Here is a 21,110-nt window from a genome sequence, read left to right as displayed (position 1 = left end):
ATGAGGGGGGATCTCATTGAAACCTACCGGACAATAAAAGGTCTGGATAGAGTGGAAAGGACGTTTCCAGTAATGGGAGAGTCTAGAATCAAAAGGCACAGACTCAGAATAAAAGGACGTACATGTAGAATGGAGATGAGGAGGAATTTATTTAGCCAGATGGCGGTGAATGTGGAATTCATTACCACAGATGGCTGTGGAGGCCGACATTGTGTATTTTAAAAGCGGAGATTGATAGGTTCTTGATTAGGAAGGGCGTTGAAGGTTATGGGAAGAAGGCAGGAGAATGGGGTTGAGAAGGAAAAATATATCAGCCATGATTGCATGGCAGAGTAGACTTGATGGGCTGAATGGCCTAATTTTACTCCGATGCTATGGTCTTTATGATTATATGTACTTCAGTGACTTTGGGCTTTGATCTGATGGTTGTACATCACGTCGGCACTGAACTGTTGATGATAAAGAGACTCCAACTTAACGAAGAAAAAGCATTTGAAGGCTGGGAAGATAACCGGCACATCTGTGTTGGAGGTGATCATCGGCTGTGTGGCATTTGATGGTTTCAGTTCTGCTGGAGGCTGCCATGGGAGGACTTGCAAATGGAGCTAAATGTTGGTAATATTCAAAGAGCCGCAAAATGACTTTGGACTTTAGAGATACAGCGTGGAAACAGGCCCTTCGGCCCACCAAGTCCATGCCGACCAGTGATCGGTATGCTAGCACTTATCCTACACACTAGGGAAAATTTGTACAATTTCACCAAAGCTAATTAACCTAAAGACCTGTACACCCTTGGAGAGTGGGAGGAAACTGAAGCACCTGGAGAAAACCCATGCAGTCACAGGGAGAACGTACAAACACCTTACAAACAGCACCCGCAGTAAGGATTGAACCTGGATCTCTGGCACTGTAAGGCAGCAACTCTACCGCTGTGCCACTGTGCAAAGCTAAATGTCCAGTATTTCTGGGATGCTTTGTGCAGATGGTTTTACAGATTGCATTCAGAATCAATCATGTGACCACACACTGCAAAACCCCACTGCGTTCCTATTAAGTAATAAAGGCCATGCAATAGTTCCATTTGGAAAGAACATAAGTAACATGAGCCTCTTTGATAAATCTACCCATCAAATCCATTAATCATTTCCCATCTTTAGATTTGTATCAATCTCACGTGGACAGCTGTGGAAGCAAAGAACTGCCGAATCTGGTTTATACCAAAGATAGACACAAAGTGCTGGAGTAACTTAGCGGGTCAAGCAGCATCTCTGCAGAAAAAGGATGGGTCAGGACCCTTCTTCAGACTTACAGTGGACAGCTGACATGTTGAAAGTTATAGAGTCATAGAGTGATACACTGTGTAAACAGGCCCTTCGGCCCAACTTGCCCACACCGACCCACATGTCCCATCTACACTACTCCCACCTGCCTGTGTTTGGCCCCTAGCCCTCTAAACCAAGTAACTGTCTAAATGTTTTTTAAACGTTGTGATAGTACCTGCCTCAACTATCTCCTTCGGTAGCTCGTTCCGACCACCCACCACCCTTTGTGCGAAGAAGTTACCCTGCAGGTTCCTATTAAACCTTTCTCCCCTCACGTTAAACCTATGTCCTCTGGTTCTCAATTCCCCGACTGTGAGCAAGAGACTTTGTGAGTCTACCTGTTCTATTCCTCTTATGATTTTGTATATTTCTATAAGATCACCCATAGTTAGTCCTAACCTGCTCGACCTCTCCCTATAGCTCAGACCCTCGAATCCTGACAACATCCTCGTAAATCTTCTCTGCACCCTTTCCAGTTGTTAGATGGATTGCTCTCCAAATTCAGTTCACTGGGAAACTCTCACCATTGTGTCAAGTTCAAAGTGACTTCCCCGGGTGTTCACAAAGTCTAAATAAGGCACGTTGTAAAAGGAGAAGCAGGTACCCACCTCCACAATTGTGGCATCGCATAAAACGTCAAATTAGGCATTGTAATCTGTATCGTTACTTCATCTATACACTTAATGCTGCCTTGGAAATCAGCTAACATCATCAGAGACTTGTCCCACCTTGTTCATCTCTTCTCCCCGCTCCCATCGGGCAAAAGATACAGGAGCTTGAAAGTGCGCACCACCAGACCGAGGAACAGCTCATTCCCCTCTCACTCTCCTGAACGGTCCTTCCATAAGCTGGGGTACTGTGCAAATCATGCTACCCCATTGCGGACATTGGACTTTGTGTATGGACGGTGTGGAACAATGATGAGAATTATATTCAGCACTCCGTATCTTCCCCTTTGCTCCATCCACTGTACTTGAGTTTGACTTGATTATATTTATGTATAGTATCACCTGCTCTGTATGAATAGCATGCACTATAAAGTCCTTCACTGTAACTCAGTACACGTGACATTTATAAACCTAAACCTCTTCGAAGGTATTTATTCACAAAATGCTGGAGTAACTCGGCAGGTCAGGCAGCATCTCAGGAGAGAAGGAATGGGTGACGTTTCGGGTCGAGACCCTTCTTCAGACCTAAACCTCTTAATTTGCCTGTTGGATGTTGGGTGGCACGGTGGCGCAGCGGTAAAGCTGCTGTTAGAGACCTGGGTTTGATCCTAACTACAGGTGCTGTCTGTACGGAGTTTGTACGTTCTCCCTGTGACCGTGTGGGTTTTCTCCGGGTGCCCCGGTTTCCTCCCACACTCCAAAGAGGTACAGGATGGTAGGTTAATTTGCTTCGGTAACGATTATAAATTGTCCCTAGTGTGCTACAGAGTAGTAATGTATGGGGATCGTTGGTCGAAGTGGACTGTTTCCGCGCTGTATCTCTAAATTAAACTAATGTTGCTGTTTTTGAAACCACTTGAATAATTCAAAATCATTATAACCACATGTTAATCTTCTATTTATTTATTATTCTTCATGAAGTGTAGTCATCTTTACTTCATGGGCCCTCGTTAAACATAAGTGATCCATAAAGGGGTGTTGCCATAGGATACCAGGATTGTATAAATAAGCAGTAGAAATGTGCAGGAAGGAACTGAAGGTGCTGGTTTAAACCGAAAATAGACATGAAACGCTGGATTAACTCAGCGTAACATGCAACATCTCTGGAGAGAGGGAATGGGTGACGTTTCGGGTCGGGACCCTTCTTCAGACCAATGGGTGACATTACGGGTCGAAACCCTTCTTCAGACCTATCAACTGAAGAAGGGTCACCCATTCCTTCTCTCCAGAGATGCTGCCTGTCCCGCTGAGTTACTCCAGCATTGTGTGCCTATCTTTTGTGTAAATAAGCATTGCCGGCACTCGGACACTTCTGAGCCGCATTTTTGTCGAGGAAATGCTCACAATCTATATTCACGTGGCACCATTTCCCAGGAATATGTTGCTTAATCTTAACTCGGCAGCTTCCAATAATACCAAGAGTTGGCATTAATACGCCCTTCGCGGTCCAACAGCGTACTGCACTGCCCAGTACAAGAACGGTTGAAAGTGGATCCTCACTTAAACGCTAGGTGTCAGTCGGCAATTAATTGCCTGCTATTGCAAAGTTGTAAGCCACTTGAAGGGTCAGATGATGTCACGAATCATGAGGGCAAACTTGGATTCGTTTATGTAGTCACTTGAAAGCTGGCGGATGAAATTACACAGTTTGGATGTGTTGTGTGTACTACAGACCTACTCTGAAAGCTTTAAATAAACTTGCATTAAAGAACTCATTTCAATGCACGATCTGCCAGCCACGGGTTTGGGGATCACGTGGTCCTCGATTCTGAGAAGATATCTCAGGGCTTCATTAACGGACCGGGCTATTGGCAAGATACTGTGGCTGAGATTAAAAATTGTACACCCAATGAATGTCGGGGGAAAGAATATTGGTCTGTGACTGAGACAGAGAGTAGGTTGTGGGGAAAAGATGTCGTTTCCAGGCACGGCAAACAGGTTTTTTGCTTACCGTAAGCAGTCCTAGATTAATTCCAGGAAAAGCCAAGCTAAAATATTTAGCTACCAAGTCAATGTCCCAGCCAAGGACAAGAATAGCCACGTGTTGGGCTGGCAGTCTCTCCCTGCCTGGACTGACATAAGCACCGGCCACGCTGGACTTGCATCTGCAATGACCATTAACACGTGTACTTGTAGCCTCTGACTTCCAGCTCCCCCCATCAGCAGTAATGATGTACATCCCAGTGAACAGGCTTGGGCAACCCTTTAGACTAGAAATACAGCGTGGAAACAGGCCCTTTGGCCCACTCAGTTCACGCCGACCACCGATCACCCTGTCCACTAGCTACTATCCTACACAACAGGACAATTTTACAACTTACCAAAGCCAGTTAACCTACAAACCTGTGAATCTTTGCAGTGTGAGCAACCAGGCAAAACCCATGCGGTCACAGAGAGAACGTACAAATTCCGCACAGACAGCAGCCATAGTCAGGTTGGAACCCGGGTCTAAGGCGCTGTAAGGCAGCAAATCTACCGCTGCACCACTGTGCCGCCCTAACATTTTAACATGTTTATTCTCTGTGACAACATCAAAACCATGCATTCATACTGCATAGAGTCATACTGCACAGAAACAGGCCCTTGGCTCAACCCGTCCATTCCGACCAAGATGCCTCATCTAAGCTCGTCCCATTTGCCCGATGTTTGGACCATAACCCACTGAACCTTTCCTATACATGTACCTCCTCAAATACATTTGAATGCTGATTTAGTACCTGCCTCAAGTACCTCCTCTGGCAGCTTGTTCCATACACCCACCACCCTCTGAGAAAAAAAGTTGTCCTTTAGCTTCATATTAAATCTTGACACTCTCACCTTAAACCCATGTCCTCTGGTCCATGATTTCTCTACCCAGGGCATTCACCCTATCTATTCCCCTCATGAGTTTATACATGTCCAAAAGATTACCCACTCATCTTCCTGTTCTCCAAGGACTAGAGTCCTACCCTGCCCGACCCTTCCCTATCGCTCAAGCCCTCTAGTCCTGGCAACATCCTCGTAAATCTTCTCCGCACTCTTTCCAGCTTAATGACATCCTTCCTATGGGAGGGTGACCAAAATAGTGCTCTGAATGCGGCCTCACCAACGTCTTGCACAAGGATAAACTGTATTGCACCTTTAACATGGGCGAAATATCCCGAGGATTTTCACAGGACTGTTGTCAACACAGAGATGCTGAGCCTGAGGAGGCATTAGAGCAAATGATTAAAAAAACTTGACCCTATCAGTTGAGATTATTGAGTTGAGATGGTGATCGACTTCAGGAAGCAAAGTGATACACATACGCCGGTCTGCATCGACAGTGCTGAAGTAGAGGTGGTTGAAAGCTTCAATTTCCTAGGAGTAAAAATCACTAACAACTTGCCCTGGACCATCCGTACTGAAGCAACGGCCAAGAAAGCACACCAATGCCTCTGCTTGCGTAGAAGGCTTAGAAAGTTCAGCATGTCCTCAACAAATCTCACAAACCCCCACAGATGCGCCGTAGAAATCATTCTATCAGGATGCATCACAGCTTGGTTTGGGAACAGCTCCATCCAAGACCGCAAGAAATTGCAGAAAATGGTGGATGCAGCCCAGCCCAGACCATCACCCTAACCAACCTCCCTTCCAGTGACTCCATCTACACCTCACACCATCCTCGGCAAGGCCACCAGCATAATCCTTGAGGACGTGTCACACCCCGGTCACTCCCTCTTCTCCCCTCTCCCATCAGGCAAGAGATATAGAAGTGTGAAAACGCACACCTAAAGATTCAAGGAGAGTTTCTTCCCACCTGTTATCAGGCAACTGATCCATTCTACCAACAACTAGAGAGCAGTCCTGAGCCACTATCTACCTCATTGGAGACCCTCAGACTATCTTTGATTGGACTTGACCGGATTTTATCTTGCACTAAACATTATTCATGTTAATCCCTTTATCACGTGTCTGTACATTGGCTCGATGGTCATCATGTATTGTCTTTCCACTGACTGGTTGGCACGCAACAAAAGCTTTTCACTGTACCTCGGTACACGTGACAATAAACTAAAATGAACTCAACTCAACTCAATAAACTCAAACTCGATCCAGGCAGTCGATTTTATGGCGTAACTAAGAAAGAAAGAGGTGGAAAGGAGGTAAGAACTTAGGGAGGGAATTCCAATCCTGAACCCTTTGTGTGCCAGAGGTGAAAAGGGGTAGAAAGGATTCAGGGAGGGAATTCCAAGCCTGAAACATTGCCAGCCGAAAGCTTAACTGCAGTGGTGTTTGGGATTAAACCTGTGGGTGATCAAGTGAAAGGAATTGGAGGAAGGACAATGTCCTGCAAGAAACTCAAGTGGAAAGCAGTTCTAACAAGAACAAGTTCCTTGGCTCTTAAGGGAAGCAAGGTGACACAGAGGTGGAGTTGCAGCCTCACAGCGCCAGAGACCCGGGTGCGATCCTGACTACGGGTGCTGCTTGTATGGAGTTTGTACGTTCTCCCCGTAACAGCGTGGGTTTTCCTCGGGTGCTCCGGTTTCCTCCCATCCCCCAAAGATGTACAGGTTAATTGGCTTTGGTAAAAATTGTAAATTGTTCCCAGTGTGTAGGATAGTGCTTGATCGCTGGTCGGCATGGACTCGGTGGGCCGAATGGCCTGTTTCTGCACCAAAGATAATAGAGCAGAGCCAAGATAGACCACTCGACCCTAAAAACCGTAGTACGTTGCAAACAACTTGCAGAAACATTTTAAAAGAAAAATAACACAAATCTGTGAATTGATAGATGAGATATATTCTGCATTTTTATGGTATCATCACACATACTGTTCCCCCAAAACACTGATTACACTGCGAGAGGCAAAGCGAATGGCGGGTTTTGCTTACTAAAATGGCAGTCGCTACGCTCCTTTGCGTACTACACTTCAGCATAGGCCATTTTGATGGAGTGGTCCATCTTGCTCCTCTGGTATCTTTGCTCTAAACTAAACCTTGGTTTAAATTATTTATTTGAATTAAAGCTCACCAAAGAGAGATGGGAATGGTAAATATACTTGCATGGGTATAATATTAATTCAAATAGTAAAGGGCCGTATGGTGCAATGGAGTAGTGCATTGATACTTGACACCACTCAGACCCAGCTGAACTCAATGGGTTTCATGGAGCCAGAGTCAGAGCAAGATGTGAGCCATCTACAATAATGCAGGAAAGCAGTCCCATTAAATGAAGTATAAGAAGATAACTGCAGATGCTGGTACAAATCGAAGGTATTTACCGAAACGTCACCCATTCCTTCTCTCCTGAGATGCTGCCTGACCTGCTGAGTTACTCCAGCATTTTGTGAATAAATACCATTAAGTGAAGTGACGGATGTATCTCAAGGAACCTGGGGGATAGTTAGTCAGCTAAACTAACAAAGTACTTAATTAACCAAAATAAAACAAGAGAAAAAGATTGAGTATTTCCAAGCTAAAAACTGCAAAGAGGGACCAGGCAATGAGAGGGCGCCAAAAACAAAGAGGGACCTGGCAGTGAGAGGGCGCCAAAAACAAAGAGGGACCTGGCAGTGAGAGGGCGCCAAAAACAAAGAGGGACCTGGCTGGGGGGTGAGGGGAGCGGGGACAGTAATGAGTACCTTGCAACTTTGTCAGCACTTGATACCTGGCGTCTCTTTGCTTACTTGACCATTGTATGCAAAAGCAAAGAATTTCACCGTACCTAGGGACATATGACAATGAAGTATCGTTGAAAGTATTATTGAATTGAGGTGCGAGAAATCCAAACCAAACCAAACCACTCAATTTGTATTCAAGAGAGAGTTAGATTTAGCTCTTAGGGCTAACGGAATCAAGGGATATGGGGAGAAAGCAGGAACGGGGTACTGATTGTGGATGTTCAGCCAATTTTATATTGAATGGCGGCGCTGGGTTCGAAGGGCCGAATGGCCTACTCCTGCACCTATTTTCTATTTTTTTTAATGTTTCACTCAGCAGTTCAGGCAGCATCTGTGGAGGGAGAGGCAGGGTTGACATTTTAGCTTCAAGACCTTTCATTTAAGCAGGAAAGTGAGAAAGATGCAAACGTGTATGTTTGATATTGCAGAGAACACGGTGGGATGGGGGAAGGGGAATGGAGGGACTGCTTGTGAGAGGATGCAGACCGTGAGTGTTGGATGAGACACATGTTGCTGGTGCCTCCTTTTAGCTGATGTGTTTGGAGGAAGTGTAAATAGAGAGGGGTGATTAAGAACAGAGAATAAAGAAAAACGGTGCTGGAACAGCGAAATCAAAGAGAATGCTGGGACTTTGTCACTGGAACTGTTGCGCTCCAATCCTGAGAACTCTGTTTAGACTTTAGAGATACAGCGAGGAAACAGGCCCTTAGGCCCACCAGGCCTGCGCCGACCAGCGATCATCCCGCACTGTCCGACACACTAGGGACAATTCACAATTTTACCGAAGCCAATTAACCTACAAACCGTACGTCTTTGGAGTGTGGGAGGAAACCGGAGCACCTGGAGAAAACCCATGCGGTCACACGGAGGACGTACAAACTCTGTACAGGCAGCACCTGTAGCCAGGATCGAACTTGGGTCTCTGGTGCTGTAAGGCAGCAACTCTACCACTGCACCACCCTATATTCTGCAGTTTATTTTAGTTTAGTTTATTGTCATGTGCACCGAGGAACAGTGAAAATCTTTTTTTTTGCTGTTGCATGCTATCTAGTTAATGGAAAGGCTATACGTGAATACAATCAACCCATCCACAGGCCCAGTATGCAGATACAGGATAAAGGGAATAACATTTTGTGCTTGATAAAGTCCAGTAAAGTCTGATTAAAGATAGTCCGAGGGCTCCAATGAGGTAGATGGGAGGCCAAGACCGCTCTCTAGTTGGCGATGGGATGGTTCAGTTGCCTGATCCAGCTTGGAAGAAACTGTCCCTAAATCTGGAAGTGTGCGTTTTCACACTTCTGTACCTCTTGCCTGACGAAGAGGGGAGAAGGGGGAGTGTAAGATTCATCCGTGAATATGTTGCTGGCCTTGCCGAAGCAGCATGGTGGAGATGGAGCTTTGCTCCACCTATTGTACTTGAGTTTGACTTGATTGTATTTAGTTTTAGTTTAGAAACATAGAAACATACAAAATAGGTGCAGGAGTAGGCCATTCGGCCCTTCGAGCCTGCACCGCCATTCAATATGATCATGGCTGATCATCCAGCTCAGTAACCTGTACCTACCTTCTCTCCATACCCCCTGATCCCTTTAGCCACAAGGGCCACATCTAACTCCCTCTTAAATATAGCCAATGAACTGGCCTCAACTACCTTCTGTGGCAGAGAATTCCACAGACTCACCACACTCTGTGTGAAGAAATGTTTTCTCATCTCGGTCCTAAAAGACTTCCCCCTTATCCTTAAGCTGTGACCCCTGGTTCTGGACTTCCCCAACATCGGGAACAATCTTCCCGCATCTAGCCTCTCCAACCCTTTAAGAATTTTATATGTTTCAATAAGATCCCCCCTCAGTCTTCTAAATTCCAGCGAGTTTAGTTTAGAGACGCAGCGTGGAACAGACCCTTTGGCCCGTTGAGTCTGTGCTGTCTGACAATCATCCCACACACTAGCACTCTCCTATACAAGAGGGACAATTTACAATTTTACTGAAGCCAATTAATGTATTAACCTGTACGTCTTTGGTAATTATGAATAGTATTATCTGATTTGATTGGATTGCATGCAAAACAAAGCTTTTCACCATATCGCAATACTTGTGACAATAATAAGCCCAAGCCTAAACCTAACTTTTGTCTATTCATTCAATCAAAAACATCAATGCCACCATAGCCGTACTTTTCCTGTTCTGCCAACTGTATTGAACCGCACCACATGTTTTTGCTTCTATTAAGCGTACAGCGTTTCTGGCCTGTCTTTGGTTAACTCTGTAGCCTTTCTTGTGAGTAAGGCACGGCTGGAGTTAACTCTGTCTCATCTCTTAGATTCCACCAACAATCCAGTGCCTAATGAGTGAGTTCTTCAAAGAAGGATTCGAGGCATTCTCCCTTCTCCTGAATTGTGTGACAAGAATCTCTATTTCCTAGTAAGCAGGTTCCATGTAATACATCAAGTGCATTCTCCATGATATGGAGGGACATGGATTATGTATAGGCAGATAAGAGTTGGTCTTGGCATCCTCTTCAGCACAAACATTGTGGGGCAAAGGTCCTGTTCCTGTGCTGTACAGTTCTATGGTCTTCATAGCCAGGTCAGTATCTAGTGTGGAGTTTGCTCTGCACTGTTTAGTTTAGAGATACAGCATGGAAACAGGCCCTTCAGCCCACCGAGTCCACGCCTATCATAGATCACCTGTTCACACTGGTTCAATGCTGTCCCATTCCTACAAGCTATTTCCAGAGGCCAATTAACCCACAGGCCTGCATGGGATATGGGAGGAAACCGGAGCATCCAGGGGAAGCACAAGGAGAGCGTGCAAACTCCACACAGCCTGCACCAGAGGTCAGGAGCAACCCTGGGTCTCTGGCATTGGGAGGCAGCAGGTCGGCCAGCTGTGTCACTGCCATATTGAGGAAAAGCAGGAAATGCAGGAAAAGTCGAAACAAAAATGGTTCCATGAGTATAATTAACTGGTGTGAATGAGCTCTGGAAGGTCGGGATCAAACTGAACATACGCATACACAACTCAGACCATAAGATATGGGGCACGAGAGACTGCAGATGCGGAGATCTTGAGTAAGAAACAAAGTTCTGGAGGGTAGACACAAAATGCTGGAGTAACTCAGCGGGTCAGGCAGCATCTCTGGAGAAAAGGAATGGGCGACGTTTTGTGTCAAGACCCTTTTTCAGACCGAGGATCAGTAACTTGATGCCCATCGAAAAGGAAGGCGGTTTCCTCGATTTCATAGATCCTCATAACTCCTAAAGGTGCTCGTAGAAGTTGCCCAGTCTGAAGAAGGGTCTCGACCCGAAACGTCACCTATTCCTTTTCTCCAGAGATGCTGCCTGACCCGGGTAACTGAGTTACTCCAGCATTTGGATCTCTTATCTTTGCTGGAGGAACTCAGCACGTCAGGCAGCATCTGTGAAGGGAAATGGACAAATAACATTATGGGTCAGTCTGAAGAAAGATCTCCTCCCGAAACGTTGACTGTCCATTTTCCGGCACGGATGCTGCCTGACCCGCTGAGTTCCTCCAGTAGTGTAATTTTGCCACTAAATATCAGATGCAAATTTTTCCTTTCGGTGGAATGCCTCTTTTTTTTATCCTACTTGTGAATACATTGTGAATTTGCGCCAGGGAATACTAGTCTTCAAAATCCCCACATCTGCACTGTTAGAGCCTCAGGATGCCAGAAAAGCCAACACATTACTCATTTAGCATCGTCCTTTGTAAAGAGTCCAATAGATAATGAGAGGAAGACATGGCTTCCTATGGAACTGTCAAATTATGTGTTGATGGGACCAGTTGACTGGCAGAACTGTTGTTTCATGTTCCCAGAAAAGGCAATACTCATTTCCTGCAGATGGAAATAAGCAACATGTAATATGCTCACACAACAATGCTAGATTTTGCTTGCAAGGGTGAGGTATGTGTGTGTCCGTGACTGTGAGTGTTTGCATGTGCTGTGTTGATGTCAGCTTCAGTAACATGAAACACCGATACAAGTAAAAGCAAATGGTATCTGAGGGCCCCTTTAATGCGGAGAAACTCTTGGTGTAGTTTTAGTTTTGTTTAGAGTTACAGTGCAGGAACAGGCCCTTCGGCCCACCGAGTCCATGCCGACCAGCGATCCCCGTACAATAACACTATCCTACACCCCAGGGACAATTCACAATTGTATAGAAGCCAATTAACCTACAAGCCTACAAGGGAGGGAGTGTGGGAGGATACCGGAACATTAAATCTATGGAGTGAGTCCAGGACATTACATCTAAAAAAAATTAATTGGGTAACTCCACGTTGTAACTTGATGCCCATCAGAAAGGAAAGTGTTTTCCTCGGTTGTGTAAGAAAATAACTGCAGATGCTGGTACAAATCGAAGGTATTTATTCACAAAATGCTGGAGTAACTCAGCAGGTCAGACAGCATCTCGGGAGAGAAGGAATGGGTGACGTTTCGGGTCGAGACCCTTCGAGGGTCCCCTTCAAGGGTCTCGACCCAAAACGTCACCCATTCCTTCTCTCCTGAGATGCTGCCTGACCTGCTGAGTTACTCCAGCATTTCGTGAATACATTCCTAGGTTGTATAAGTCCTCTAACGTCAAATAACCCTTGCATCCCCCCTCTCTCCGTCCCTCCCCCCACGCTAGTAGTTGCACTAGTTTCACTGTCGTCCTGTTGAGTTTCACTGTCTGTATAATTCGTTAGCACCTAGCCCACAACCAACAATGGACCCTTGTGGACTCCACCTTTCCTTAGAAAACATAGACATAGAAAATAGGTGCAGGAGTAGGCCATTCGGCCCTTCAATATGATCATGGCTGATCATCCAGCTCAGTAACCTGTACCTGCCTTCTCTCCATACCCCCTGATCCCTTTAGCCACAAGGGCCACATCTAACTCCCTCTTAAATATAGCTGGCCTCAACTACCTTCTGAGGCAGAGAATTCCACAGACTCACCACTCTCTGTGTGAAGAAATGTTTTCTCATCTCGGTCCTAAAAGACTTCCCCCTTATCCTTAAGCTGTGACCCCTGGTTCTGGACTCCCCCAACATCAGGAACAATCTTCCCGTATCTAGCCTGTCCAACCCTTGATCTGTTGTCTATTGTATTGTTGCTTTTTGCATGCCTTTCATTCATTTATTTGTTATATATCTCTGTCTCTACATCACCGTCTGCATCTCTCGTTTCCCCTTGCTCTCAGAAGGAAGAAGAGTGTGGAGGCGAAACGCCACCGATTCCCCTGATCCAGAGACGCTGCCTGAGACGCTGAGCCACTCCAGCATTTTGTGCTTATCTCGTTGAACTGAAGGCGGGATTAAAAGTGTAAGGTCTCTCTCTCTCCCTCTCTCTCTCTCTCTCTCTCTCTCACTGACGTCTCCTAATTTCTAGGAATGCCCCTTCCGTGCGACTATATTTGGAGGCGATTTCTAGAGAGGGGGGAGAAAAGCACCGTTGTAACACGACCCGGACTATAAGGTACTTTACAACAATGTTCTTTTATTTTTGGCGACATTTTTATAACGTGTGGACATTCCCAGCCAACTGGGTGAGGAATGAACAGGGTCAGATCTGGGGCTGTGGGATGTCATTGCAGCAAAGGACTGGAAGGGGTTTTTATATTATCCCCCCTCCCACCCCCTCTCACTCTTTCATGGTGTTTGGCCCCGGTCACTCCAAGAGTTGGCGCCACCACCAAGAGATACCCAGGAGTTCTTTAAGCAGCGTGGTCTTATGACTCAGGATCTGTCTGACAAGCGAGAGAGTCACTCGTGTGCTGGTGCGTGAGAGAGAGGGAGGGAGGGAGAGAGAGAGGGAGAGGGAAAGTCTGTGAGAGAGAGAGAGAGAGAGGGAGAGACAGGGAGGGAGAGAGAGAGAGAGGGAGGGAGAGGGGGAGAGGGAAAGTCTGTGAGAAAGAGAGAGGGAGGGAGGGAGGGAGGGAAAGTCTGTGTGAGAGAGAGAGAGGGAGGGAGAGAGGGAGGGAGAGAGGGAAAGTGAGAGGGAGGGAGATAGGGAGGGAGGGAAAGAGAGAGGGAGAGGGTGGGAGAGGGAAAGTCTGTGAGAGAGAGAGAGAGACAGGGAGGGAGGGAAAGAGAGAGAGAGAGGCGGAGGGAGGGAGAGAGAGAGGGAGGGGGAAAGGGAGGGAAAGTGAGAGAGAGGGAGGGAGATAGGGAGAGGGAGGGGGGGTAGGGAGAGGGAGGGGGGAGAGAGAGGGAGAGAGGGAAGGAGCGAGAGAGGGAGGGTCGGTCGGTCTGACGGCACAGGCTCCCAAACTTCTCAAGTGAGTAGCCAGCCCTGTAAGTGGGGGTTTTTTTTTTGTTTAAATCTATTTTGTGTTGTGCCAATTCTGCCTTAGTGATTAACAAAGCAAAACCAAAATAAACTACCCCGGAGCCCTCGGGGGGTGAATGTCAGACATCTCTGTCCCTTTCTCCACACGGGCAGGTGTGGAGTTACCGAGAGACGGGAGCGTTGGTTAAAGTGGCCGGGCCAAAGTGGTTGTATTGTAGACTGTACAGTGAGCCTCTGGTGAGCGACCCTGCTGCAAATATACGGCACTTATCGCGAAGGCTCCGGGAGCCGCTCTTCAGGAGGACCTTGCTTTGGTCGTGGGTCGAGGCTTCTAAAGATAGCGAGTCATCGACGAGGTACAGTCACAACGTGTGTGGGGTGTGTGTGTGAGTGTGTATGGGGGTGTGTGGGGTGTGTGTGTGGGGGTGAGTGTGGGTGAGTGTGTGTGGTTGTGTGTGGGGGAGGGGGTGTGTGAGTGTATGTATGGGGTGTGTGTGTGTGGGGTGTGTGAGTGTGTATGGGGAGTGTGTGTGTCTGTATGGGGTGTGTGAGTGTGTATGGGGTGTGTGAGTGTGTATGTGTGTGAGTGTATGGGGGGGGTGAGTGTGTGTGTGTGAGTGGTGTGTGAGTGTGTATGGGGAGTGTGTGTGTGAGTGGGGTGTGTGAGTGTGTATGGGGTGTGTGTGTGTGGGGGGGGGGGGGGTGAGAGAGAGATTTAAAGTATAAGAAAATAACTGCAGATGCTGGTACAAATCGAAGGTATTTATTCACAAAATGCTGGAGTAACTCAGCAGGTCAGGCAGCATCTCAGGAGAGAAGGAATGGGCGACGTTTCGGGTCGAGACCCAGTGAGATTTAAAGCGTCGCACTGAACGAGCAGTCTGACTATTTCTGCTTGTTGCTCAATGCCTACCTTCTGGAAGTTACGAAAACAGATCTGTAACGCACCATTCATTCCTCGCAGTTCCCACAGCCATTCCCATAAAAAGGCTTAGCCTCGCCACACTGATGCAGATTGCCAGTTAAAAACCCCGGACCCTGACCCAAGTGCGGACCAGCCAGGAAAATTAACATTAGAGAAATAACTCGTGAAATTAGCGTGACAATAACATGTGAAAATTAATTCAACGCGTGACATGTACGTGTGACATTGACATGTGCGATCCAACATCTCATGTCACATCAACATGCGGAATTGACGCGCTGTTCATTTGAAACTCACATGTGCGATTCAACGTGGGCTGTTAACATGCGCGCTTCAAAAGTCTGGCAGCGATGTGTCATTAACATGTGCGGGTCAACATGCGACGTTAACAAGCGAAATATCGTGCGATTCAACGTTTGACCTGTGAAATTAACATGTGATTCAACATGCGGCATTGACATGTGAAATCAACGTAATTCAACACACGTCATTAACATGTGAAATCAACACGTCATTAACATGTGAAATCGACATGCGACATTAACATGTGAAATTACACGCCAATCGTTGCCCATTTAAACTCCATGATAATCCCTGAGCCGACACTCGGCTGTCTGGGGTCCGCTGGAGTTGGGATCGATCATTGCACTGAGGCCGCCTATACTTCAGCGGGTTTAATGGTGAGCCGTGGCAACTAATCTGTAGCGAGTTCACAGTGTTGCCATCCAAGTCTAGTCGCTTGTTGTGTGTATGTCTGTATGTATGTGTGTATGCGTGTATGTGTGTATGTGCGTATGTGTATGTATGTGTGTCTATGTATGTGTGTCTGTCTGTATGTGTGTATGTCTGTCTGTATGTATGTATGCATGTAGTATAAGAAAATAACTGCAGATGCTGGTACAAATCGATTTATTCACAAAATGCTGGAGTAACTCAGCAGGTCAGGCAGCATCTCGAGAGAGAGAAGGAATGGGTGACGTTTCGGGTCGAGACCCATCTTCATGTATGTGTGTGTGTGTGTATGTATGTATGTATGTGTGTATGTATGTATGTATGTCTGCAGTCTTGGTGACTTCTTGCAGTGAGTTAGTTGTATCCGATAACAGCCAGAAAGATCCAAATGAACCCATGGTGATTAATTGCGCGGATCATCGACCCTGTGAAAGGGCGTGTCCTCCCACAGCAACAACCTGGAGTTAAATGCCTGGCGAGAGATTGTGAGGTTGTTTCAGAATTGCTGCCGCACGCCACTGTGAAGTTGCGAAGGGTTTTTATGCGGCGGACGAGGATTCTGTGGCAAGGAGGATGCTGGACTCTGTGATCAGGAGGCGACCTTTAAGGACACGATTAGCTGTGAGTCCAGGAGCGGGGTTTTGGGGGCGAGATGAGATTGTTGAACTGAACCAACTGGCCCGCAAAGTCCCGCTTTAAGATCTCACACACTCGCCCACCACCAACCGGTTGCTTGACTGCCCCTCGCTGAGTGTACGTGCAAACTGGCGCGATCTCCGGACCACACAGAGTTAAACGGGTTACAACTTTCCAACCTTTTTAAGGAAAAAAAAGTCACATTGCACAAAGTTGAGCCGTCTTTCAACGGGACTTTCTAACAACTGTGTGGGATTTCCCCCACTTTAGAAATGGGCATAAGATCAATATAATTTCCATTGCTGTCTAAGATGTAATAATCCTCCTTCAATGGTGTTAATTAATCCGGTTGGAAAATTGAAACGTCAACATCCTATCCACCAAAATTGTTAATGTGTTGTGAGAGCCTTTTTTAAACCGTGCCCTGTGTAGTGAATACAGAACGATAGAAAATCTTACTTGCAGCAGCATATCAGGCCCGTAAACACAGTATTCGTAGATATTTTAAAAAATCAATGCATTAAAAATATGTATTATTATATATTAACATAATTTGGAGGTCATGGATGAGATAGTATAAGACAATAACTGCAGATGCTGGTACAAATCGAAGGTATTTATTCACAAAATGCTGGAGTAACTCAGCAGGTCAGGCAGCATCTCAGGAGAGAAGGAATGGGTGAGTTGGTGCCAGTCGCTACTATCCCTATTCAGGTTGGGGCAAGGGGTGGGGGGCATGGAAATACAACGCGAGTACACAGTTCAGGCGGCCGATGCTCACAAGAGCCAGTTTCCACATTCAACACGTCAGATTCGGGTGGTTTACTAAGGAACGCGATTCCGCAGGGAAAGTCAGGGACTTTTGGGGGCAATTGTGTTTTTACCTGCATTATCATAATGCCCCTAAAAATCCTTACTGTTCCTGCAGTAATCAGCCACGCCGCCGAGTTCTCGTTCGGTCCACTTGTTTGAGCCAGAAAAACCCAACCCGCCCCGATGTAACGCCTTTCAGCAGCGAGGAGGCTTAATATTTAAATGAATAACAACAACAACACGTTTACACCAGATTCACAGTGGCAAAACGTCGGGATATGCGTTTGAGTTGGCCCGATATTTCTGCTGAAGATTTTTTTTTAAAGTTGACATTCTTGAAATGCACAAATTTTATGTCAGTGTTGTAAGTTAGGGTGTAGTTATGATTAAACGGAAGAAAAATCATGTGTGATACTCTTAAGGGATTCCCGTCAAAGATGTCGTTTCTAAAACTAATTGAGGATCTGAGGATTTTTTTTAAAAAAACATCTTAAAACCCTGATTAATGAGAGTATTGATGCATATTTCATGTGGAAGATCAATAGAAGTTTGACACAAAATGCTGGAGTAACTCAGCAGGTCAGGCAGCATCTCTGGAGAAAAGGAATGGGTGACAGTTAGGGTCCAGCCCTTCAGATCAATATAATTTTTTTTTGTTCTGAAAAAGCTTCTGAGTGTTACGAATATTTATTTTAGTCACTGAATTGTGTTCTTTATTTGATGATTGCCATCCTACTGAAAGGGGAACAGTCTTGGCCTTAGAATGAAGATAGACACAAAATGCTGGAGTAAAGTTTCGGGTCGAGCCACTTCTTCACACTGAGAGTCAAGGGAAAGGGGAATGAGAGATATAGAAGGTACATAGAACAAATGAATGAAAGATATGCAAAAAGCAACGATGATCAAGGAAAGGTGGAGCCCACAATGGTCCATTGTTGGCTGCGGGGCAGGTGATAACGAGTTATACAGCCAGTGAAACTCAACAGGCTGACAGTGAAACGAATATGACAACTACGGTGGGGAAGGGATGGAGAGAGAGGGAATGCAAGGGTTACTTGAAATGAGAGAAATCAACATTCACACCGAAGATAGACACAAAATGCTGGAGTAACTCAACGGGACAGGCAGCATCGCTGGAGAGGGAATGGGAAACGTTTCTGGTCGAGGCCCTTCCCAATATTCACATCGCTGGGCTGTATGGTTTTGGAGTGGTTATGTTGAGTACGATTGTTTGTGTGACTGTTTAAAGGGTTGGGTCATAGTGTTCCTGCCATCGCCCCTGAGATAGTTTATCAATAGTTGTCAGGGACCAGCTATCACCAACCAGAAACAAAATTAAATGTTGCCAGCAATTTCCATGGAAAGTATGTTTATGGTGCTAGCAATTGTCGATGACTTGGTCATATTTATTAAATATAATGAACCAAACATTACAAGTTACAATGTCTATGATTGCACCCAATTTACCGCCATCTAATAACTAAGCTGTTCCTAATAGGGACCAGGCATTCAATATTTATTGATATTCTGCCTTGCTGTTGTCTTTCAACCAATGTCCCCTCTATCTTGCACAAAACTTTGGAAAATAGTATTCCGCTTGAGACGAATACTGCATTGCAGTTATTTGCTTTTCAAGAGAGTTTTATTGTCAGATGTCCCAAAACGGAACAATGAAATTCCCACTTGCAGCAGAATGCCAGATATGTAAACATGGTACTCTGTAAAACCCATAAAAGACAAAAAAAAGTTCAGAAAATGGACACAAAAAGCTGGAGTAACTCAGCGGGACAGGCAGCATCTCTGGAGAGCATGAATGGGTGACGTTTCGGGTCTATATCCTTCTGGGTCTCGACCCGAAAAGTCACCCATTCCTTCTCTCCAGAGATGCTGCCTGTCCCACTGAGTTACTCCAGCTTTTTGTGTCTATCTTCGGTTTAAACCAGCATCTGCAGTTCCTTCCTACACAAAAGAAAAGTTCTGTGTATATTAAGAAAAACAGATTAATAAAAATACAGTAATATGAGATTCTGCATTCATTTCATTTTAAAATTCATTTATAATAAATGAAATAGAAGTTAACAGAAAATGTGGGGAAAAAATTTGAATTAAGAAGCTAGCTTAAAATTTGGATTTTTTTCTGATGCTCTGCCTGCTATATAAGTAGGTGGTTTTTTATTTGTAACTTTTCCTTTGTACAAAATATGCTGTTGTCTGTGCCCCAATGAAGCACTTAAAATGGTTTATCTAGGGGGAAGACACTGGAAATATTAGTTTGTGATTACAGTATTAAAGTTTTAAAATATTACAGTGGAGCGATGATATTCTGGCCAGTTCAAGTGCTCGCTAACAGTGGCAAACTCTGGAATGAATAGTTTAATCATGCTTAACTGCAAGAACTGCAGGAACTTAAAGCCAAAAATATTAACAAACCCTTTGTGGGGTTAATAAAAGTTGCAGCAAAATGGTTCGCAAGATTATACTTTGGTAACGCTGGCAGGGATTGTTGAAATTAGCAGAGTAATAATTAGACAGTGCCTCTTTTTAACATCTACAAGCAAGAATGAGAGCAGGCTTTCGAGGCGATGGATTCCAGCTACTGTCTACAAAGAATAATACCGGTTTAGTTTGCAGTCAGTGACCTTTGGACTTGCCAATCGATTAAATTGTCAGTTAAAAGGATTGATAGATACCGCAAACCAGTGCTGATCTCAGCTGCCTATCCTGCACCCCGACTCGGTATCACCAGTTTATAGCCATCTCTCCCCCACTATTTTCTCCCACCGGACAATTTATTTTAATGTGCATTCACAGTCCAGTTGCATTCAATTAACGATCTTATAATATGATAGGAAGCAGAGTGCCAAACATAATATTGATACATTGGGAAGGGAGAATGGATCTACCACCGACTGAAAATGGTTGATATATTTAAACCGTGCAAATTATGTCCAACCTGTAGCATCCAAGGGGCCACATGCTGCTGTCGTTTCATTTACTTAATTGCATCTGTATCTTTGGATTACTGAGGGAAATGGAGTTAAGAAACAATTACCTTCAGAAGGCAGTAAACCAGTTTTGCAATCAATCTAATTAGACTCCGGCTTAAAAATGTCAAGAATTAAAACTGATCCATGCAATGTTCTGTACATCCTCTTTCCCTCAGTCCCCCTGGCAGTGCAATTAAGTACTTGTATCAACAGTGTCTTAAATAAAGAAAGCAATTGAGCAGAGGACAGTGCAAACAAAGTCTCTGACTTCTGCCCTGGAGATTGTGTACAGATTCCATCATTGTATTTAGAAGCGTACAATTTAGCTTTTACTTGTGAATACTGTTTGTGTGGCTTCCTGGGCCCCTATCATTGTTCATTTGTGCTAGATTTTCCATAAAATTATAACTTTAAAAAAAAATCTTAGTTCTAGCCTCCCCCTCTAAGCACTCTTGTGTATCCGAAAGGACGATGAACAAGACTACAACCCCCTCTACCCGTCCCCCTCTGCTATGTCCCTCCCACCAGCTTCACATTTCACACCTCTTCTATCCTTAGCTGACACCATTTTGTCTCCTTTTCATCTATAGCCTTTGTTTACTTACCCCACCCATTTGCGAATCCCCTCCCGTCTCACCTGTATCCACCTATCACTTGCCAGGCTTGATCCAGCCTTTGGCGCTTGTCCAGCTTTCTCCCCACTCCTACAACCAGTCTGAAGATGTGCCAATCTGAAACGTCCCTGCCTCTGCCTTTACTCCTCTTATCTCCACCATTTGTCTCCTTTTTACCTCTACCCTTTGTCACCTACTCCATCCATTTACCTGTCAAGCCCCCCATCACCAGTATCCACCTATCATTTGCCAGGCTTTGTCCTGCCCCGACCTCTCTTTTCCAGCTTTCTTTCTCACCCCCACTACAATCTGTCTGAAGAAGGACCCCAACCTAAAACATCGCCTATCCATTCCTTCCACGGATGCTGCCTGACCATCTAAGTTCCTCAGCACTTTGTGTTTTGTTCTAGATTCCAGCATCTGCAGTTCCTTGTGCCTCGATAGACACAAAACACCGGAGTAATGCAGCGGGACAGG

The 21,110-nt window shown here is 45.4% G+C and overlaps 1 long non-coding RNA gene across 4 annotated transcripts in view; it reads left to right on the top strand.

The window, feature by feature from the left end:
* LOC144604076 (uncharacterized) overlaps positions 1 to 21,110 on the top strand; it is a 70,130-nt gene that overhangs the window by 10,264 nt on the left and 38,756 nt on the right. For 2 of the 4 annotated variants that reach the window (XR_013548681.1, XR_013548680.1), the window contains exon 2: positions 13,027 to 13,113. This is a non-coding gene — a long non-coding RNA (uncharacterized LOC144604076). Of the gene's footprint in view, positions 1 to 13,026; positions 13,114 to 13,802; positions 13,916 to 14,108; positions 14,283 to 21,110 lie in introns of those variants that run through there. The other 2 variants (XR_013548679.1, XR_013548682.1) reach the window with 2 other exon arrangements.

The sequence above is a fragment of the Rhinoraja longicauda genome, chromosome 21 (genome assembly GCF_053455715.1).
Source record: "Rhinoraja longicauda isolate Sanriku21f chromosome 21, sRhiLon1.1, whole genome shotgun sequence".
NCBI classification, from domain to species: domain Eukaryota; kingdom Metazoa; phylum Chordata; class Chondrichthyes; order Rajiformes; family Arhynchobatidae; genus Rhinoraja; species Rhinoraja longicauda.
The sequence above is the reverse complement of the archived record's forward strand: the minus strand, read 5'-3'. Positions and strand labels throughout refer to the sequence as shown.